The sequence below is a fragment of the Pseudophryne corroboree genome, chromosome 6 (assembly GCF_028390025.1).
Source record: "Pseudophryne corroboree isolate aPseCor3 chromosome 6, aPseCor3.hap2, whole genome shotgun sequence".
NCBI classification, from domain to species: domain Eukaryota; kingdom Metazoa; phylum Chordata; class Amphibia; order Anura; family Myobatrachidae; genus Pseudophryne; species Pseudophryne corroboree.
Window position 1 is genome coordinate 408,220,790 of NC_086449.1, and position 22,199 is coordinate 408,242,988.

The 22,199-nt window shown below is 40.6% G+C and overlaps 1 protein-coding gene and 1 long non-coding RNA gene across 4 annotated transcripts in view; both read right to left on the reverse strand.

The window, feature by feature from the left end:
• Positions 1-22,199, reverse strand: part of FAM107B (family with sequence similarity 107 member B) — a 543,269-nt gene that overhangs the window by 79,062 nt on the left and 442,008 nt on the right. The window contains exon 1 of one of the 3 annotated variants that reach the window (XM_063926912.1): positions 20,512-20,780. The exons of the other annotated variants lie outside the window; for them this stretch is intronic. The gene's annotated coding sequence lies outside the window, so the exon portion shown is untranslated. Of the gene's footprint in view, positions 1-20,511; positions 20,781-22,199 lie in introns of those variants that run through there. 3 annotated transcript variants of the gene reach the window in all.
• LOC134935328 (uncharacterized) lies at positions 7,854-8,885 on the reverse strand. Its single transcript, XR_010180059.1, has 4 exons — positions 8,835-8,885; positions 8,641-8,707; positions 8,477-8,556; positions 7,854-8,174 (listed from the first exon to the last, which is right to left on the reverse strand). It is a non-coding gene; the product is annotated as an uncharacterized LOC134935328 (long non-coding RNA).

The window sequence follows — 22,199 nt, forward strand, 5'->3', positions numbered from 1 at the left end:
CGCTGAAAGCTTGCTTGCTTCATTTTGGATGAGAAGTGGCCAGCAAAATCACTTTTGGGTTCACAAGTATGGCCAATTTTACGAATATGTGGTACAGTGACAAGGACACAGAGTGTAGAGGAAAACATGTACAACACAAATAATAAAAAGATAGAAAATTAATAAATATGTAGTCCCTGTGTTTTACCACCTTTACCTGTAACAGATAGGCATACACAAAAGTAGCTGTGGAAGCTAATGCATTAGCAGATTATATAGCGCCCAGGTATATTAAAACTGGTGATCAATGAAAACTATTTTTTCAAATAAATATTTCTGCTTAAATGGAAAACAAATGCCCCACATACATACAGCAATGTTCTTATACTACTAACAATATACTGAAAGGCAAAGCCTTAACCATGATTGCAAATAATAGATTGAAAACAAATACATCTTGTGTTGTTGCTGATCCATAACGCAGGCGTACAGTAGGCTGTGGCTCTACACATTATAACATAGTAGAAAACACTTCTGAACTACACGCTCATAACATCTGATCTATATAACTGTTCCTATATAACTAGAGGTTTCATGTGTTATACTCACTGTTCCGCTTAACACGTAAATTAAACAATACAGAAACATTGAGGATTAAGGTAATGTAACAGGTGCACACAAATGAACATGTGACATTGTGTTAGCTTAATGTTCAATATCAGTCAAGGTTATTAAGATGAATTTACATAGAACATAAACAAGGCCAGTTTCTGCCATTGATATTAAAAAAAAGGAAAGAATGTGAATAACCAAGATAAGGACAACAAAGAAAAAGACCTTGACTTTCTAATACCTATAATCTAATGAAATGTGCCACGGTAAACTTTTATCATTCTGATATTATCACTTCATTCTCACAATGTATTTTTCTTAAAATGTATGCTTTTTCAATGCAAATGCTAAAACAGACGAGGGTACATTCCTATGGCTGGTTTAATATTTACTCCAAGCAATTCACTTCTTTCAGTACTAGGTATGCATGCTTAATCTAGTGAACAACTGATAAGTATGATAAACACAGTTACAAAAAGTTAGGGCAGTTTTAGCATACAGTCATTTGTCAGTTAAACTAAGATTTTTAGCTGACTCAGCACAAAGTACAGAACATTAGGCGGGTGTTAAACTGACCAGGAATAGTGGCAGCTACAGTAACTACATATAAACCAGAGGACTCATCAGGTGTCAGCTATCAGCAGAGCTACCCACCAACCAGATCACCGAGGAGTATTTTATCATTAACAGTATAGGTATTAAACTCACTGAAGGCATTTCTGATGGGCATTGCTGGAGTATGTAGTGTGGTCTACTGGCATATGAGGACTTCTGATCGGCACTGAAGGGGCATGAGGTGGTCTGGTGGAATGTGAGATTTTCTGATGAGGCATGTGGATGGTGTCTGAGGGGCATTGAATGGGGCATGAGGTGGACTGAATGGTTAAAAGTTTAAAAATGATAAATATTATATAAATTACTACAATACACTTTTTGTCCCCGTGATTCATAATACGCCGCACAGCTGTAGCAACACATAGCATCCAAAATTTTGTCCACAAAAAATTAAATATGTCATCTCAGTGATCAGAACCCTGCCCAAAAGAATCCTTGATTGAAAACTATAACCCCAGGTAGAAGTAGCTCATATGTACCGACTTTTATTATCTTAGCAGTGTGTGCTCGGCTGGGGAGGGTGTCTGCTGCCGCTGAGCACCAGCAGTCTCTGCTTTCTCTCACTGCCTGATTTGCCACTGCACTGCTATGTAGTGGGCAGGGGAGATGTGTGGGTGGGGTGGGGGGTATGGGGAATCAACCTGCTAAAACAGCCCATCCCTGGATTTGCCACTGGTGGTGAGGTTGAGTAGAGTGATATAATGCTCTCCAGGAGTGGTGCAAATTGTATAGCACGATGTATATAGATGTAGAAGTGAGCTTTTAGATTCTCTCGCTTGAAATTTTAGATTTTTAGAGTGGCCAACTCAATCCATAGAGGGAAAAAGCAGAGAGGACAGGAGGGGTGAGGGACGGTACTAATTACCAGGGCCTGAGTTTATTGAAGGGGCCTGGGTCAGCTGCATTGTCCACATTACCAGCGCCGCTGAGGAAGAAAAACGTCCCCTGTACGGCCACCAGGAAAAAATATATATATGTCTTTTAAGGGGGGCGTGGTCATACCTCCACAGATTTGGCCAAGCTCCCCTCAGTACCCAGGACGGGGGAATAGCATTGAATTGAAGTCACCTCCAATAATAATTTTTCCCATATTGACTTTAAGGAGGTTAGCGATTGTAACAGGAACACTACTGTCTACTAAAAATGTAGATAGTGATCTTGAGAGAACAGAGAAGAACGGTATAAGAAAATGGTAAAACCTTTAGACTTGTGGTTTACAGGGGACTAAAAAGCTTGAGGGAAGGATTTGTTAGTTAAACCAGGACGGGTTTTTAGAAAATGGGTCGCCGCTAGCATACGAGTGCAGCACATTCAGTGCACTTGGGGCACAGGGTGCATAGTACGTTGTTAGTAGGAGAAGAGAACAGGTTTGGGAGGGGGGATCATAATAGATAGAGAAGTAAGGTAGAGAGCGAGAAAAGTAGAAAGCTAAGAGTGTGACCAGGACTCTAGCCTAGACACAGAAAGAGGGGGGTAAAGACTCCAGTACAAACAGGAAACCGGTGAGAAGAAATAAAAAGGGGGGCACAAATCAAAGGAAGTAGTAAAATATCAGGAAGGTAGGCGACAACAAGACTGGGCAGGAAGGAAAAGAACAATGAAATTATATATTGATTATAACAGGCAGGGTCACAACTATGGTGGTGTGGCTGGTAGCATTGCACAATGCAGGTCTCCCTGGGGCTGAACTGGCCGCTGCATAGACAGCAGAGCGCAGGCTGTAATGCTTTTATTAGCGGTGCAGCTCAGCAGCGTTCAGAGCTTAACCTTCCAGGTCCCGCACAGAATGAATGCCCATAGCATGTTATACAGAGCTGACTCGGAGCGAAATGTGTTCGGCGGGAGCAGTATCAGCAAAAGTAAGGCATTGGCTGAGTGAGTAACCTATGGAAGGGGGTGGGGGTGGATGACATGAAGACAACAAAATAGGCCGCAATAGCAAGACACCATGAACTGTTCCCTATTACTTGAGTGTATCATGTAACCAGCATGTCCATAGGCTGTTATACTAGGAGTCCGCACACACAGGCAGGTTCACCTTGTTCACCAAGAAGAGTTCAAATACACCCAAATAAAAAAACACTGTAATGCTACTAGATCAGTCTTAGGGGCCATACACACTAGAGGATATTTCCTGCAGATGTGAACGATAACGACGATTGTCTAGTGTGTATGGCCCTCCAATCAACGATGCGCACACTCGCGCTTGTTGATTGGAGGTCAGCGGTTGGCCGTGCTACATGCTCAGCGCGTCTCCCCTCCAGCGGCTCCCTCCCCGCCAGCAGCTTCATTCTAGCTCAGCCGCTGACTGAAGCCGCTGACCGCTCAGCGTCTCCGTCCACTGCCCCAACAATTATATTTCCACTGTGCCACCAACGTAATAAAAAATTAAATTGTAAGGGTCCAATATATATAAAAAAATTATTATAATTATATATATATATATATATATATATATATATATATATATATACACACACACACACATACATATATATATATATATATATATATATATATATATATATATATATATATATATAAATAATATTGAACCCTTACAATTAGTTTTTTATTGCATTGGTGGCACAGTGGAAATTGGTGGGGCAGTGGGTACTAAAAAACTTAATTGGTTCCCCCTTCCACAGCCCTGCCCACACACCCAGAAATGCCTCCACAATATTACAATACGTAAAAACGGTGCCAATTCCAAAGATATCTTTCATCTTTCAAATTGTTTGAAAAATTGCTTAGTGTGTACACTCAAATTCATTTGTCAGGGCTCTGAGAAGTTCAAGGGAAATTGCTCATCTTCCACATTGGTCATGTCTGACCATGTAGGGCCCTAGGAAGAGGGATGATATTAGAATTCAACTATTTAAGAAATAATAGGTGACTGCTCTTTAATAGTTGAATTCTAGAGACATGTGACCATTTAAAGACATTGACTATTTTTCTGCATCAGAATTCATGATGCATGGAAATGCAACCGCACAAAGATCAATATGTATTTTCAGCTAGATGGGGATTTTTTTTTATTTTTTTTACTACATCTCTGAAAATTGTTCTTATGTTTCATAGAAGGATACTTTACAAGACTACAAAGTGCACTGATTGCAAATGATACATATTAGTCATCCTCTGGAGAATAGATAGATAACCTGTCATTGAAACAATAATCGATCTATCAAACTGATGAAAAAGAAAATTAGAACACGATACAGACAAAAAGAAAGAATTAAAGTTGAAACCTTCTGTTCCCCTCCTGGAATATGATATGCGTTACTGTTATCACTGGGATAATGCATATTGAATGCAGCTGCCACATTCCTCTAGTATTCAGGAGCTTTCAGGCAATCAGAAGTGGCATGGGTTTCAATGTCATGCCAATTTAAATGACCTGTACTTAGCATTAGAATTGTAAGTAAACATATATTGGTACCAGTGGATACATCAGTAATCGATTGAGGTAATTTGCAGACGACTGTGCAAATAAAGCTGCACTCTATGGGGTTAACAGATCGTGGATTCAGACCAAAAACGATTGGGATTGTTACAGGTTTAACACATAAAAAAAAATATATAGGATACATTTTATTTTTAATTCAAAAGAATGTGGGCACTGCCCACCTTTAAAATGTTTTGTATTTCAAAGTCTGATTTTGGGAGGTAATCCTGGTCTCTCATTATTATTATTATTATCCTTTATTTATATGGCGCACCATGGGATCCGCAGCGCCCAATTACAGAGTAAACAAATAGGCAAAACATGAAGACAGTGACTTACAATTCAATACAATATAGGACACTTACAGGATATATAAACATAGCTGCGTCAGTAAACAGCACTGAAATAAGTGCCAGAAACCAAGGGATTTGGTGCCATCAAAGGGAGTATTGAAAAGAAGATAGGTTAAGTAAGAGGCATAAAGGCACATGAGGGAAGAGTGTCCTGCTCGTGAGAGCTTACATTCCCAGGACATGGTTCCTTAATGTTAATTTTTTGGGCACCTCATTCTCAGATTCAATGATATCCATTGGCAGTCCACATCACCAGATCTAACTCCACTGGACTACTTCCTGTGGGGTTAACTAAAGGGAATGGTGTACGTTTAGAAACCCTGCACAACTCGGGAACTCAAACAAAGCATCCAGAGGGAGATGGGGGCAATCCTAGGTGATGTGTTGCATCATGTTATCATGGGGAAGAGAGAGAGATCCCAAGAATGTTCTCCTCGAGGTGGTGACCATTTAAAGGATGTGATATTCAAACCTTGAACAGTGCTATGAACGCCTGTACCTTGGTCATGTATTACACATGTCCTTAATAAATGTGCTTGTTCCAATCCTAGATTCTTGCATTTAAAATGTGTCCCATCATTATGGGACAAGTGTGGTATTGCTTGACCAGCAGTCAGGAGACAGGCAGTCAGCATACCGATGCCGGGATATAGGCAGCTCAGATGGGGGGTGGGGGGCATGCTGACAGTTGGGATTGTGAGAGAGCGGGATGTAAGGAGAGGTCATGTGACCGTCAGTCTCCTGACCGCCGGTCACATGAATACATCCCTTATGGGATACCCTGTATTAGTACCTACTACATGAAAGTAACTGAGAACACAATGTTTACTGGGAGCATTTCTTTGCAAGTGTTCTTCTCCCCTCAATGATTCAAGTAAAATACATACTCAATTACGGTAAGAAAAGAAAGTTCTGTTTGTTCTGAGGAAATGTTATGTAACATGCTTGACTAAGTAACTAGAAAAACATTTTATACTGTAACTAACACATTCCATTTATGTGAAAAATGTTTTGACCACCTGAGCTAAAAAATGGATTATAGCTATAGCAATAAAGACATCTAAAATAAACCTTTTCAAGTGCAAACAAACATTTCCAGCATAGTCACAAATAATGTATATGTAGCAGCCCCTTTATCTTGACAGCTCTGAGATACTTTTTTCTGTGTTGCTAATTATGATTGTTCTCTTTTCAGCTGTTTCAGAGATAACCCGTCTGTGTGTGACCTTTCCAAGGATTAAATACTGTAAGTATATTCAGTTTTAATAAAACCAGCAACACTTTAAAGTGTGCATATTTGCAATTATTACTAAACGGGGAAAATATGAATCTATACATAGTTGTTTAATTTGCATTATTTCTGCAGTCGTTTCAGTTTGCAGGAACTGTGACTTTGACCAAGTTGTTGAGAAAGCCTTGTATTTTTATGTAAATATTACTAGGACCTGACCTCTATTAACCCATGCGCAAGTACATATCACAAGAGCATGTCACCACTAGCAAATATCTCAAGGGCATCGGATGACGAGCCTATACTGAGGTCACATGGTGCACAAATGAAAGTTATGCTGTAACCTTTTATATGGAAAAAAAAATGATGTACTGCTTTCCTTGGAGACTAAACGAAAGTACAGCAACAGAGCCAAGAACAGCGGTGTAATTTAGCACGGGTATCATGCTGCTGATCTCGCATTGCCAGACAGCATGTTTTTGATTTCCTAAGCCCATTTGCCATGCAATATGCTTTCCACGCAGTCCAGCTATGCTTGGAATGGCCTGTTGAAGATCAGCATTAAACATGCTTGCGGTCAGGCTAATAGCCAGACACGAGCAGCTCCTTGGACAACAGTTCATCACGAAACAATGTTTTACACCAGAGGTTCCCAAACTGTGTGCCGTGGCTCCCTGGGGAGCCTCGGGACACTTGCAGGGGTGCCCTGGGTTGGTGGTCCAGGACCAATTCAAATTATTTATGGTCAATATAATAGGCAAAACCAGTGCTGGTGGGTGCCAGTCATAAAATATGTGGCCAAACAGAAGCAAATCTTGTCCCTCACCACACAACTGACCCTAAGAATGACATATAAACGCAATCTACTTAATGTAATATTTCTTTCTAAATTTCTCAATAAAAAATTTTTGGCCTAGGGGTGCCGTGAAAAAAATTCTGATATTCTAGGGCGCTGCGATTCAAAAAAGTTTGGAAACGACTGTTTTGCACGATTAAAGGAAAAAATGGCAGATTCAATTCAAGTTTCCTATATAGTAAACTTGACAACAATAAATGTGTTAGCCACTTTAGAGGAACCCTCACTTTCATTGTTCTTTTCCTAGCTAAATTTCCATTCCTGAGGGTTAAAGAAGATCCTACAACAGTCCTAGATTGTGCATGCACTGGGAACATCCTTTCTTTCCATGTTAAAAGAAGGTGTGAACATACCATACAAAAAATAGTTTTGTATTTATTTCACACTTACTTCCAAAAAAATTTCAATAATTGAAATAACTGAAAGCCATCAGCTGTACAATTAATGTATTACTTATATAAGCTTTTGGCAACTACAAACTTGTATAGCAGGTTACACAGCTAAAGAATAAGCCAACATAGCAACATTAATTGGAGGAGCATTATTTCAATACAACAAATGACCTACATCGCACTCAGTCAAATGATTTATTAAAAACGGATGCACGTTCGTTGTTACATTTAGCACTATAAAAAATCAGAAGAAGCATAACTTTTGGAGACAAAAATGAATATATTGAAAAAAAAATAAAAAATAAAAAAAATTATATATATATATATATATATATATATATATATCAAAACGCAATTATACCTAATTACTGCGCTGGTGCGGCAGCCCTCTAATTCGATCCTCCTGTTAGTGAGGACCATACAAAACAACACCTCCAGCAAATTGAATCAGAGGGCGCTCTCAATCACTTAAACTGGTTACCAACTAAAAATTTACCAAATGATTATGGCTTTACACAATTTATTAAAAGCAAAGTATTGCCCAATCTAGACAGAGGTAACCCTTTTTCACAATTACAGATCACAATATATGTCAAATGTACAATAGTGTAGGGTTTCTTTTCTCTCTGTCTTCAACCCTGACGCGTTTCATCCTTCGTGGACTTCTTCAGAGGGATGGTCAACACAGCTGGTAAAACATACATATTATAATGTATAAACAAAAATATACATATTACAATTTAACAATAACAATTAAAATACATAAATTTATACTTATTAGAAAATTGTTAAACTAAAATACTAGATATTCAATAGATCGAGCAGGAGATGAGGATGTTCCATACTAGCTGGTCAGAGAACATATGCAGGAGAGTGACATATTGTGTAACTTCACTATACATGCAGTGTGTTATTTTACTACACCGTTCCATAGGGATAAGATGATAATAACAAATTACATGAAGATGAAAGATTCCATAAAGTACATACCAAATGGTCAGTCCATGAAGCAACCATATATGAATTCAATGGGTTGAAACACTCTAATGCTCAATAGTGTTGAACACTTTCTACAAAACAATATGTTATAACTATGTTACATTCCCTTCTCATAGAAAAAGTACCATTATGCACTCAGCATATATATTACTTACAGACTAAATTAGCAATGGACCTCTTTCCAAAAAACACGCTGGTCCAAATGGTATATGGGTAAATATCCTATACATAGAGAGAGAAATTCTTTATATAAAAAAAACCAAAAAAAAAAAACCTTCTCTATGTCTAAATATAATTGGAAACACTCAATAATTTTAGCAAGACTAATTTGCAAAGTCATTATACATACCCACTTTGGGTGAGCCTCAAAATAATGATGTGTGAGAGAAATAGGCCACCTGAAAATCATTAATTGATATAATCTATTAGGGTGGATTTTTTTTTTTTTTTTTTAATTATTATTATTTTTCTCTCCCTTTTTCCTCCTTTTCCCCTTCTATCCAATTACTAATTGATTAGAATTAAATAAACTACTATTAATTAGATTCTCATAATAAAAATAAATATAAATTGAAAAAAGGGGACCAAGTCCTATACTTACAGATACAGCAGTAGTTCCTATGTGCTCTCCCAAGTGCAACTGACTGACTGTGTGAATGGTGGGGCATTATATACCACTAACCACTCCCACTGAAGAATGATGGCCAATCAAAATTATTATTATTTTTTTTTTTTTTTTTTGCAAATTAACAATCTGCCAGCTCAATTGAAGACAACACAGGAACATAGGAATAAGTAAATATTATATACTTTCTAGTGAAGAGATAATTCTGTGAATACGTGAGTGTTATACCTAATTTAAGAAATATATAAAATTGACCGGAAGTGACATTACTGACACCCTTTATGGAGATATAAAGTGTTTAGGTGAAATAAATCACAATTTAATATATAAAAATAGGTTTCAAAAACCCTATGAATAACTATTGCACTGTGAGTAATAAGGGCGCCGGTATCACTAATACAAAGATAGAAAGACGAACACCGCGTTTATGCGTTCCACCAAATGAACCAGTGGAACGCCTATTACCCACTTCCGGCGAAAGTGGCACTCGCGCTACTGGTCGGCGGTGGACCGCAAACGTGAGCAGCGGGACACAGCCCAATCCGTGGCCGCTGCTGACATACACAGCGGCCACACATAGGGCACAGAGGGACAGCAGATGCCACTGGAACATAAGTGATTAATACAATATGAACCGATACCAGGCGCTCCTTTTGAACTTCCGGAAGTGACGTTTGCGCTCCACCAACCCGATGGTGGAACGCAATTAGAAAATGAACATACTGTCATCTCTATATAATAATTATGACATTATATATATATATATATATATATAGATATATATATATATATATATATATAGATATACATACATACATACACACACACACACACACACATATACATATACACATACATATACACACACAAAATGTTAACAAGCATCTGAACAACAAGCTTATGCTTATTGCTCAGTTATAGAGATAAATATTACTTTATTAGGGAATGACAGATCTACTTTAAAGCCTTCATAACTTCAAAGCAGAACAATATTTAAATGTCAAAAATGAGTTGCCGACCTACAGCAGTAACCCAAGGAAGGCAGGCTTTAGACAAATGGACAAAAACAAAAAAAGTCCTTTAAAGGCTTTTGATCCAATTTAAACAGCATACTAAAGCAACTCTTTTGGAATTGCTCAAAGCCTGTTCCTACCCAGGGATGGAGCTTTGTTGACGGGTTTCTGAATTTCATTACATCTGACAGGAGGTTGTTGTGAAAACACAGACACATTTTGTTCTACAACATATTTCCCTTTCTTGCTGTAAGAGTGTGACTAGAGTTTGTGCATGGATTACTGGGCAATGTGCGAGTACTCTCATTCAGATACTACAACAAACCTGCCCATTTTCAGCTCGTACTGTTAAACCAAATACACTTGTTAATTTCACAAAACATTGCCTGTGTATTTCCACACTAGATTAGTAACAGCATCAATGGCAAGATCTTTGTGGTGGACATGATGTTGAAATTAGGATGTACTGCATTGCAAAAAGAGACAAATGATTATTGTTCTCCTTACTTTCGGACTCTGAAGCCGATGTTATTTATCCATCAAATCTGCATAGTTTTCCAAATTCATTAGCCGGCAGCTAATCTGATGCATGGGTTAAATAAACAGAAGTAATACACATTGGCAGTCTGAAGCATACAAGGTTTTCTGGGCATTGTAGTGCATCTGGTGTAGAATGCACCATCAGGCTATAAGCTCAGTAGGGTGCTTGGGCACCTAAGCGGAGGTGCTGTTTATTATATAAATATTTCAAGCCTTCTGCACTGTGGATACATTGTTGCTTTTTATGGCACTGTAAAAATATATCCCTGTCTTATATAATAATCATAGATCACCTAGTTCATCACTGCTGCAGGTACATCAGCTTGGTCTCACTGCAAAGTGTGATCAAGTTAACCCGTCTCCCTCTTTCAGGTGGTGCTAATCAATAGGATGGTGCAAAGGCTCTGTGGGATCTAATTGGAGCCAGAAAAGATGCAGCATGGTCTGGGAGCCCAGGGAGCTTCAGAGGATAAAGAGCCACGGAATGGCCTTATATGCGCAGTACCGCCTGTTGCAGGAAGGATCTGCTGTGAGAGAATTGGTGTCTAATGGGCCCTACACACTGGGCGATATTACTGAAAGATATGAACAATCTCGTTAATCAATGAAAGATACCGTTCATATCTTTCAGTGTGGAGGCAGCAACGATGAGCGGCCCCGCGCTCATTCATCTTTGGTGCCCCGTTGCTTGTGCATGCAGGCCGTATCGGCGGTTGGGCAGCTCGGCGGTGGGTCGCGCAGTGTGTAAGGCCCTTTAGGGCCCCTTGCTCTGTACTATGTGACAGGCAGTGCAGAGCGCTGCACTCCCAACAGCATTGACTGGAGCCTCCCAAATGTAGACCTCTTGCCCCCCCCCCCCTCCCTCCCATTCCAACATTTATGGTTGTCTATTTCATTAAAAGATTTATAAGAAGCTGTTTTTCTGCATAATATATAGAAAAAAACAAAAAAATGTGCATTTAATTTAATAAAGAAAAACATAATGTAATCAGTTCACGAACCGCCAAGTGACAGTGGAGTAAGTCACACTCTAAAGTAGACTTTGTACATTTCAAATTTCTGCTCTCACCCTACAATGCTTCCCTTTTCCGCTCTAAACAGTCACACTACAAAAAATTCATCTCCTTCCAGTCTTCAAACCCCCAGAGGTTTTTATTGCCACTGTCAACTCCCTCCTATACCCACCCCTGCCTCCACTCCTCACTCTCTGCCCTTGGCTTTGCCACCTACTTCATATCCAAATTGACTCTATATGTCAGGACATCACATACCACCAGTTACTCAGCACCCCGCCCTCTCCTTTTTTGGACTACCCCTCCCCATCCATCTTCCCATATATGACTTAATTTTTCCCTGTAACTGTAGATGAAGTCAGGGCCCTCACCTGGTCCTGTCCCCCTTACACCTCCTCATTTGACCCTTTTCCCTCCTCTTCTACCTCTCTCCCTCTGCCTGTTCCCATCTTGCCCACCTCTTCAATCTCTCCCTCTCATCAGGCACTGTTCCCCCTGCCTTCAAGCATGCCCTTGTCATCCCCATTCTTAAAAATTCCCTTGATTCTAACACTCTCTTCAAATATCGACCCATTTCTCTCCTCCCTTTTGCCTCCAAACTCCTTGAGCATATTTTTCTTCAACCGCTTACAACCTTTCTTTCCTCACATTCATTCCCTGCTTGATCTATTTCAGTCTGGCTTCTGTCCTCTCCACTCCATTTAAACTGACCTCACGAAAGTTGGCAATGATCTCCTTGCTGCCAATTCACTACTCATTCTCCTTGGCCTGTAGACACTGTGGACGACCCTCTCCTACTGCAAATCCTTCACTCCCCTGGTCTGTGTAATACTGCCCTCTCCTAGCTGTCCTCTACCTCACTGGCCATTCCTTCTTTGTCTCCTCTCATGAGGCCACTCCCCCACCACTTCCAATAACAGTAGGTGTCCTCCCAAGGTTGTTCTTGGACCTCTTCTATTCTCCCTCTATACCAGGGGTGGGCAATTATTTCAGCTGAGGGGCCACTGAACACTTTCCAGTGAATATCGGAGGGCCGCACCCTCCCCCCTCCGCATTATGGGCCTAATTCAGACCTGATCGCTAGGGTGCGTTTTTTGAACTACTGCGATCAGGTAGTAGCCGCCTACAGGGGGAGGGGGAAATCGCTGTGCAGGGGTGCGATCACATGTGCAGAGAGCTGCACAGACCAGGACTTACTCACCCGCTGCGATGATCGGGGCCGGAGCTGATGTCAGAATCCCTCCCTGGAATGCGTTTTTTTCGGACACTCCTCTAAAACGGTCAGTTGCCACCCACAAACGTCCTCTTCCTGTCAGTCACCTTGCGATTGCCCATGTGATCGCTTTTTTTGCACCATCCCGTCGCTGCAGACCGACGTGTCTGCGCATTGCGGTGTATGCGCAGTTCAGACCTGATCGCTGGCTGTACGAAAACGTAGCCTAGCGAGTGTGATGGATACAGCAGTTACCTGGTGCAGAAGCAGGATCGTTGCTAGGATGTGGTGGGTTGGCAGCAGGAAGGGCACTTTGGGCTGTCTCTGGCACATGGTGTGTTGAGGATGGCGGCTTCAGGAAAGATGCACAATAACATGTCCAAGAGCCACAGATCTCTTTCAGTTCTGCTACTGGCTCCTAAATTACAGAGGAAGCCCAGCACATGGATACAGCAGCAGCAGTGGTACAGATAGAGGAGATACATGAGGAGGTCATACAAATATCCCTACACACTGTGCCCAACACTCCCATTTAGGGCCTCCCAGAAGACCCTCCTGCAGCGCCCAACATACCTTCCTCCCGATGGTGTCCTGTGGATGTTTTTATCTGCACCTTATATTCCACAGGCAGGAGCAGATAATAGGGCTGGGAGATTTGGGCTGCAGATTTAGCAGGGGTGGCTGTTATCAGAGGATGCTTGCCAATTGCTATTGGCAGCGGTAGCTGGGGCACTGCAGCAGCCTCCTCTGAACTGCTATTTACACCGGCGTGGACAGGCAGGAGACTCGGCCGGAAGCAGCAGCAGCCAGCACATAGCCCACGTATGCGTCGGATCCCCGCCGGCACCAGCAGCCAGCACATAGCGAGCAGCGAGACCCGCGACCAGAATTTCCTCAGCGGCGCCGGCAGCTTCAGAGGTACTGCAGTACTGTGCAATGACGAGCCGCTCAGCCTGTCGGGCCGCTTGCCATTGCACGCTGGTGAGAGGCAGCGGGCCGGGCAGGATCGGACCGCATTTTGCCCACCCCTACTCTATACAGTACATCCTCTTTAAGTGAGTTTAGTAGCTCTTTTGACTTCCAATATCATCTCTATGCTGATGATACTAAGATTAACATTTCCTCCCCTGACCTCTCCTCATCTCTCATATTTCCATTTGTCTCTCTGCTATCACTTCCTGGATGTCGCAGCATTTTCTTAAATGTAACACTTCTAAGACTGAGCTGATCATCTTCCTACCCTCCAGCATAATCTCATCTCCCATAATTGAATGATCTATTGATGGCTTAACTATCTCCTCTAGCCTCCAAGTGCGCTGTCTTGATTCCACCCCCTCCTTCAATCCACACTTTCAGTACTTTTTGTAGTCCTGCCATTTCTATCTCAAAATAATTCCAGAATCAGACCCTTTCTCACAATTGATCTACTAAGTCCGTCATCCACTCACTGCTCATCTCCGGATTGGACTACTTCAATCTCCTCCTATCTGACATCCATGACTACCCCCTCTCTCCACTCCAATCTGGTGGCTGCTTACCTGCCTGGCCAGGGGTACTGGTTGATCACCTCCTTGCTCCCTGGCCCCTGTCCTCCTGGTGATTGAAGGCTGACTTCACTGTGAGGTGGTGGCTTAAATCAGATAGAAGCAGGCGGGGCTTAAGTGTGGGGGCAGGGCTTGAGTCTGGGGGCAAGGCTTGAGTTGGCACTGCTTGGAAAAAGTCTGGCTTCTAAGGACTGCATTGGCTGTAGCCCATAGTAGCCAGAAAGGGCTGACATAATAGCATGGGACTTGCTTCACATGGGAAGTGCTCTCTCTGCTACCGAAGTCCAGACTGGCAGGCCCAAGGTAAGAAAACACCTCCACCTGGGTCTGCCTGTCTGGCTGTGATCACCTGGGAGCGCTTCCTATTAGAAGTCACTGCCACTGCTAGTCAGTCCCTGTTGGTGGCAGATTTAACTGGGGACTGCAGCCCCTAGGTAAAATCCAACACTACTATCATCTACTCCATACTCCCTACAATGGCACCTAAACCTTGGTTTTTGCCACCCTTATGCTAATTTAAGTGTTATGATCGCTGATGCAGCAATATTTATATATTATAAACTTGTCCTTCATTGTATTGTACTGTAAGTCGCTGTATTCCTGTTTTGCTCATTTGTTTATGTACATTGTTAGGCACTGCAGAACCCTTGTGGTGCCATTTAAATAACGGATAATAATAATAATATGTTACTACTAAGATATACCTAGCTTCCCCCACCTGCTTATCTGTTAACTACAATACTTGGCTGTTGTATAGCAAACCGAAAACAAATTCCTAGTATATGCAAGTATACCTGGCCAATAAAGCTGATTCTGATCTATCTCCTGATTTGAGAAAAAAAAACCTCTTCTCTTCAGAATGGAATGGGTAGAAGTTGCTTTAAAAAAAAGTATAGGGATTTTTCTTTCTTTTTTTGCAACATTGGAGAGTCGTATAGATAAGAGTTAACTGACTCCTATATTGTCAACTGCCATGAAAATGTAGCTATGTCTATGTAACACTTGGTGGTACTTTCTGTTCATGGTGGCAGGGGATCCTCCTATCGCTATGTGTTTATTTTACATATTTGGGAGTTGGGGAACAGAACTAAACCACTATTTGTTCATTTATTTTCTAGATTTGGCATGTTGCTGTTTATATATCCACTACACTTAAATAATGATTTCGGCACTATTCTCACCAGCTCCAGTATTCGTGGACTGAAAAATGCTTCCTGCGTCAAATCAGAACTGAATGGCATGGAACCTAGAGAAGTATACACCAGTGCAGAACATTATGTGCCATTATACTCATTGATATGTGTTTCCTCTGATAATATGCTTTAAAGTACCAATGACCTGTGTTATTGTTGATTTTGTGTTTTATTTTGTTTGTTTTTTCACTTGTCAAACTGGTATGGGTTGCTTCAACAAAAAGATTTTTTTTAAATTACACACGCCGACTTTTTCACAAAGCTTCACAAGAAAAAAATCATATAATGGAAATTTACTCCGTCCAGTCAACGGTTTCGGTTTATGTGAAATTTCCACTGCAGCGTGTTGGAATGTCAGAGACTGTACACATTAGGACTAGACTAGAGCTGGAGCCTGGGATTGTTCTTTTCTGTGGAAAGGAATTACTGAGACTTTATAGATGAATGGAAAAATCATAAAAAGCTTCCATACTGTTCAACATATCAGTTGACGATGGGTACCAAATGCCCAATACAGCATCATAAAGCAATCTTAGATGTAGCTGAACTACAGGACTCAGCATACAATGGTTATGACTATGTGCTGCTCTGCACAGCCTGTTCCCTCTGAGGCTACAAGCAGGCAGTGGGGTGGCACTGCAGTTATGAGCAGGACTTGTGCCAGTGAATCCATTTCATCACATAATTACACAGTCATGGCGAAATGCCAGAATTTGCAAGCTCTTATCTGGAGATTGCCTTTATATAATACAGTCATTGCAATTTTAGACTCCAAATATCAGCATTTATGAAAACCTATTTTTCAATTTTGACCATTCATAATGCCTTATTTGTGCATATACACTAATATGTAATCATTTTATTTGCATAGCAACAATTCAACACAATTGCTTCCATAAAAGATATAATCTACATTGTTTCAGATAAAATGATACCATGCATACAACTGGCACTTATCAGCAGTCATCTAACCAGATATTTGATCGGTGCTAGGGTTTCTTCCCCTCTAAACCTAATATCATCTCTAGACCTACTAGTTTTCAATAGTGCCACACATTAATGCTAATCAGTAAAGTTCATTTAATACAGTTAATAAATGATAGAGAAACGTATCCGTAATAACATATCAGTGGGTTTTTTAAACAAGCATTACAAGCTAGAGCAAATACATAGGACAACAAAGCAGGAAGGAGCTGGGGTATGAAAGTCACCAGGGCCACCTGTTGCCCATCACTGCTCAAAAGTCCGTCCCGTGTGCAGCCTACCTACTGTAGGTAATTACCTATTTTTACTGAAGCTAGAACATGTAAGTTACAAATTTGCCAGTTACTGCATTTTATAGGACTCTAATGCATACCTCCCAACATGACCCTCTCCAGGAGGGACACAATGCTCTGTTTCTGGACTTTTCTCCTAATGTATGATTGCTCTCACCTGTGGTGGAACACCTTTCTTATCCATTAACCTGTTCAGCACAGGTGATGGCAATCATACATTAGTGAAAAGTCCAGGAACAGAGCATTGTGTCCCTCCTGGAGAGGGTCATGTTGGGAGATATGCTCTAATGCTGGATACATACTATAAGATTATCTGTTTGATCTTTCTGGTTGTAACAAAAATCTGGCACTGTATGGGAGCAATTGACAATTGGCCATTTGCTCCCAACAATGTAAAACATACAAAAATGATCAGACAAATTGGTTAAATACGTTTGATTTAACCAATTTATCTGAACAACCGTTTTTGTCTTTTCCAGATTTTGGGAGCAAACGGTTGATTGTCATTTGCTCCCATACATTACCAGATTTTCGATCCAACCTGCCAGAGTGGACAGATAATCTTATAATGTGTTTCCAGCTTTAGGACATATAGGAGGTTAGCATAATGGGTAATGAAAGAAGAACAGGAAAATATCTAATGACAAGAGTTGCTCATCCCCGCCCAAACAGACAGATGGAATGTGCATTGTTTACTTTTTGTCAATATGACGTTAATAGGAAAACTATACAGGTAGGGCAGGAATATACACCTACACACATTACTCAAGTAAAGAATCAAATACACCACAAGAAGTCAGTTTAACCTATTTTGGCCCAGGTGGGTAGTTTTCTACCCATTTTTCGAAATTTTTTGCGGGATGGCTAATATTGACCCAATTAAGAAAAATCTGGTGGAATATATATAATAAAATATAAAACTACCCACCTGGGCCGAAATGGGTTAAAGAGCTGTAGTTTTAAATGTGAGCACCAGGCAACAAGTTCACGCCAAATGCCAGAAGAAAACTTGTGGTACACATATACTTTGAGTACTCTAAAGATTATTGGAATAACAAGAATAAACGGTCACCTTTTCCACATGCATTTACACAGACTTAAGGGGCAATTGTGTTATTCTGATCACCATAATCATGGTGCCAGCCAGAGCCTATGAAATAAACCATGAAAGGCAGGGCTGTACTAGTTCAAATGTAACCAGACACACAGTTACAGTTCATCTCTGCCATCAGCAGCAGAAAATGTCACAGACACTGGCTATTAAGAGGAAGTTGACGCAATGACTGTTTATGAAAAGGTACATTAAGAGTTATCTATGAAAGTACAACAGGTATTTGTATGCTGATTTGCATGCCTGCTTAACAAGCGTCTCAGTACTTACAGCAATGTTTTATGATACAGGTTGAGTATCCCTTATCCAAAATGCTTGGGACCAGAGGTATTTTGGATAACGGATTTTTCCGTATTTTGGAATAATTAGATACCATAATGAGATATCATGGCGATGGGACCTAAATCTAAGCACAGAATGCATTTATGTTTCATATACACCTTATACACACAGCCTGAAAGTCATTTTAGCCAATATTTTTTATAACTTTGTGCATTAAACAAAGTGTGTATACATTCACACAATTCATTTATGTTTCATATACACCTTATACACACAGCCTGAAGGTCATTTAATACAATATTTTTAATAACTTTATGTATTAAACAGTTTGTGTACATTGAGCCATCAGAAAACAAAGGTTTCACTATCTCACTCAAAAAAGTCCGTATTTCGGAATATTCCGTATTTCGGAATATTTGGATATGGGATACTCAACCTGTATATACATATAACTCATGCTCAACTGAATTAAAGACATTGAACTCACTGTAGCCCACAATCATACTACTAGATTTATGACAAACATATATATATATATATATATATACACATATATATATATATATATATATATATATATATATATATATATATATATATATATATACACACACACACACACATACATACACACACATACATACACTTGCTATACAGATGCTATTACACTATTAATGCAAAGTATCACCTTACAGAAAGGATTCTCAGAAACATACAGACATACAGTATGGCAGGAAAGCATCATCATGAGCAGCCTGATTCAACTGACAGGAGATTGGAGTGTACAGACATGAATATTAAAAATTAATAGGTTTTGATTGTTCTTATCTGGAAAAAAAAGAACTTTCTGTATTAGATATACTCCTGATGTGTTCTATATTTCTATATAATAAACAATTTGCCATTTACTATATTAAAATAAAATATTGTGAAAGAGATAAATGGATGCAGATCCCTTGTATTACGTTAGGGAGGTAATATCCACAATAGAATGTATTATATTTAATACAGTGTAATAGTTTAGATTTTAAAAATATTTTTTTGTTTTGCTGGATTAACTAAACAGATACATGACTGCAACAATGTCAACAGCAAGTACAACACTGTAGATTCTGGAAAATCCGAGTTAAACATACCAAACATTAGAAAAGAAACACAACTGAGGTGGACTGGCTACAATTTGTGGCCCATATTTACTTTACTACACATGGCATAAGTAGACCCTCCCATTGTCTAATGCTGCCATTGTCAGGAGACATAGGTTTAGCATACTACAGGCTTCATCTGCTCCAATCACAACTAATAGCAAGTATGATGATGAAAAGGCGTTAAAATAATTGTACATGGCTGAAAGTTAAGACTATTAATTGCAAAGTACATGTGATGTGACAGTATGAGCACAGGACCTGAACTGTCACAGCATAAGAAGGACAATGGCAGCAGCTCACAGCCCTGTTATCTTCTGCTTTCTAGTCACTTGACAGTCACAGGAGCCTACAGCACAGTGGTAGGAAGCCTGCATGTGTCACCATGTGTCTTCATTCTAATACATTAGCATAACATCACAGCAATCTGCAGTACAGGGGGTTTGAAATTAAACTGTAAAGACTGATAGTTTAATTTATCAATACATCATCCCAGCCACGCTGCACCTAGTCAGTGAGGAAGACACGGGCTCATTTCGCTTCTGCAGCTGGTTTTGGATTATCCACCCTAAACCTCTGGGGTGATGAGAAGGTGATCAGATGGCAGACACAGCCCCTCCTGCTTTCCCATGATAAGATCATTGTTTACACACCACAAAGTTTCCCTGCATCACAGCGGAATGCCAGCACGATGCGTCCTTACACCTCCTTGCTGTGTAACACATTGAGGCAACGTGCTAACATACGCTTCCACCACTATCAGGATGCTCCAGCCAACTCCCTGTCTAATCAAACAGACCAAAAGATACGGTAGAGATATGTATGTATGGACACGCAAATGGGAAGTTATTCTGCCTGCATCATTTGATTTGCCTAGTTAGTGATGTGCTGTTACATCTCATTTTACACCACGTTCCAAATCAGTCAATTATTGTTCCAAATCAGTCAGTTATTGTCCCAAGGACTCCAACCATAGTCCTTCCCCAGTACTAATGCACGATTAGCCCGCAGGCGGAGGGACCCGGCTGCTGCTGCGTGTAATCAGTAAAAGTTCTGAGCAGCGGACCTACCTCACATCCAGCTAACGCCCTTTCTCTGAATGAGTGTCAGTCAGGCGGCTGGAGATTCCGGGTCTCTGCTGCTTGCAGGCTACAGTATGGTCTGATGTATCCGCTTCCCAGGCTACGACTCCTCTCCAGCCCTCTGTCCACACAATAACCTCCTGCAGCAGCAGCACAGGGCAGCTCAGAGGGGTGGAGAGGGGAGTCGCTAGCCCGGCAGCTCCCTACAGCAGGCCCCTCCTCTGGTGATCACACAACAAGCATGTAGTGTTCCCATACCCAGCCTGTTTTGTTTGTTGAGATGGTCTGTAACTAATTTAACTTTCCTCTAATCTGTAAAGAGATGATTTCAGTTGATCAGTCCCACATTTAGGCAGTAGCTCTCAGCCTGGGAAACTGTATCGTCCTGTCTCCCCCATAGGGATGCTGTTTGTGAATCGGCTTTTAGATAGATGAACTAATCTTCCCGAATAAATGTTTGATAAGAATGCTCGTGATTACTTTTGGTAAATAGATTATACATTATTGGTACATGTAATTGATATACTTGAATGCTGCTATTTATATTAGCAATGTTTTTAATAATGGAATTAGTCAAATTAACAACTGATAAAATGCATTAGTGCAACAATAATTTACATTGGTTTCTTTTGGCCGTATTTACTATGTTTACATTTGTTTTCTAGATCACCCTCTTGGTACAAGTTAAATTGGAGTGCAAGAATACGGCATACAGTCATAGCAGCAGATGTACTAAGCCTTAGAGAGTGATAATGTGGAGAGAGTTAAAGTACCATGCAATCATCTCCTAACACTCAAGTTACAAACATGCTGTGTCTAAAGATGACAGAAGCTGATTGGCTGGTACTTTATGACCCTTAGAACTGAAATAAGTGGTCTATTGGTCACGGCAGTGGGAGGCCACATAAAACCACTGCCTCAAGTTTCCCACAGGGAACTTCCATGCATTCAGAAGCTTTTCATGTTTGTGTTACTGCAGACTGTTAAGATTAAATACTTAGGAAAGAAGGGGCACAATATTTTTTTTTCCAATACAGGGTGTTGTCTTGATAGATAGATAGATAGATAGATAGATAGATAGAGATACAAACAATGGACCCTATTCAGTGCAGATCACAAAATTGAGAAAACGTAATCCGGCAGCATTCGCATTGCACGTGTGCACCCACGTTTTGCGATTATTTCTGCAAATGTTTGTGCTTCAATGCAATCACATTTTGATTGTCAGGAAGCCAGCTTTTAGGGAAGGAAACATGCCGTTTTTCAGGTAGGTCTTTGACATCAGCGATGACCGCTTCCACCCTCTTGAGTATGCAGAATTGTGGATGACCTTGTCTGGTGCAGATGGAAAAACTCTTAGATGTTCCAGTATTTGTGTATGGCAATGCAATCACATCACGTATTACGATGCATTCACAATTTTTGTAATGGGCGTGTTTTCTTTATTTCTAGTCGGCAACTATTTGATCGCAGCAACTGCATTTTTGCAAGTTTTGCAGTCTGTGCTGAATAGAGTTTAATGTGTGTAGCCCGGCACTCCAACCTTCCGACCCGTTCGCACATAGCGGTTCTTCGCTGCGGTGCGTATGGGTCGGGACTGCAGCTGCGCCCGCAATGTGCACGAGCGTTGTTGGGCAGCGACGCTGCCAGCGCTGAAAGTGATCACAGCGGCGATC